Genomic DNA, 1,376 nt, shown 5'->3' with positions numbered 1-1,376 from the left:
GATCTGGGAAGAGGCACGTAATCAGAAAAGACAGGAATAGTGAACAACAATAATTATATCATACCGCAGTAAGTAAATGTTTGTCTTCTGACAATGCAAATAATTATCTTTTTTCCCCCCTCCTTTTGATAGGTTCCTAGCATTTTGTGGACATACAGTCCTCTCCATTTTTTTTTTTTTTTTTTAAAAATGACCGGTAAGGGGATCTCAACCCTTGACTTGGTGTTGTCAGCACCACGCTCAGCCAGTGAGCAAACCGGCCATCCCTATATGGGATCCGAACCTGTGGCCTTGGTGTTATCAGCACCACACTCTCCCAAGTGAGTCACGGGCCGGCCCCGTCCTCTCCATTTTTAATGGGATTTTCCTCCCAGGTCTGGCACCAGGGCTTCCTTCAGAGTCACACATGCCCTCCACAACTTCTAATGATAGACAGATGTCAAAAGCCTACAATCCCAGCACTGGCTTTCTAATTAAGGTCCAAACGCCACCCTCTAAATCAGTATAGACCATTCCCGGGAAGCAAATTACCTATCACCATTGCTGTAACCAAAGGAAACAAAATACATAGATGGAGGAGTGTCTGAAATAGAATCAGGAGATTCTGTGTCCTCTCCTCTCAGAGATCCATGTGTCTCATTTTTATTGCATTGGCATGTCCCCTTTTGGACTCTCCATAGGACACGAAGTGCTCCCAATGGCATTTCCAGGCAGGAGTACTGACATATGAAGAAGCTAGGACTGAATGGGGCAAACAGGTCATGGGGCAAACCATACATACATACATTAAAAAGCATTCTCTTAGGCGCAGAATTGCACGCTCATGAATTCTCCAGCCACCATCTCTCAGTCTTACATTGTCTTAGTCCACTTCTCGCTGCTATAACAGAATGCCACAGTCTAGGTAATTTATAAACAATAGAAGTTTATTTGGCTCTTGGTTCTAGAGGCTGGGAAGTCCAAGACCATAGTTTCAGCATCTGATGAGGGTCATCTTATGGCAGAAGGCATCTCATGGCAAGCAAGTTTGTGAGACAGATAGAAATGGGGCCAAACTTATCCTTTTATCGGGAGCTCACTCCCATGATAACTAGCCCACTCCCACATCAACCCATTCATGAGAGCAGAGGCCTGATGGCCTAATCACCTCTTAAAAGTCCCACCTCTCAACACTGTAACAATGGCAATCAAATTTCAACATGAGTTCTGTAGGGGATAGTCAAACCATAGCATAAGATATAGGTATAAATACCCTCATAGACAGTCAAATAATCTCACAGTCAGTCTCATAGTGGGTAACACCGCTGGAAACAGTTGTGCTTTCTAGATCAAAGCTATTCTGCCACACACATCCACACAGACCCACTGCATAGTGT

This window comes from Galeopterus variegatus, unplaced genomic scaffold (assembly GCF_000696425.1).
Source record: "Galeopterus variegatus unplaced genomic scaffold, G_variegatus-3.0.2 Scaffold93, whole genome shotgun sequence".
Taxonomy (NCBI): domain Eukaryota; kingdom Metazoa; phylum Chordata; class Mammalia; order Dermoptera; family Cynocephalidae; genus Galeopterus; species Galeopterus variegatus.
This window is presented reverse-complemented; position numbering follows the sequence as displayed.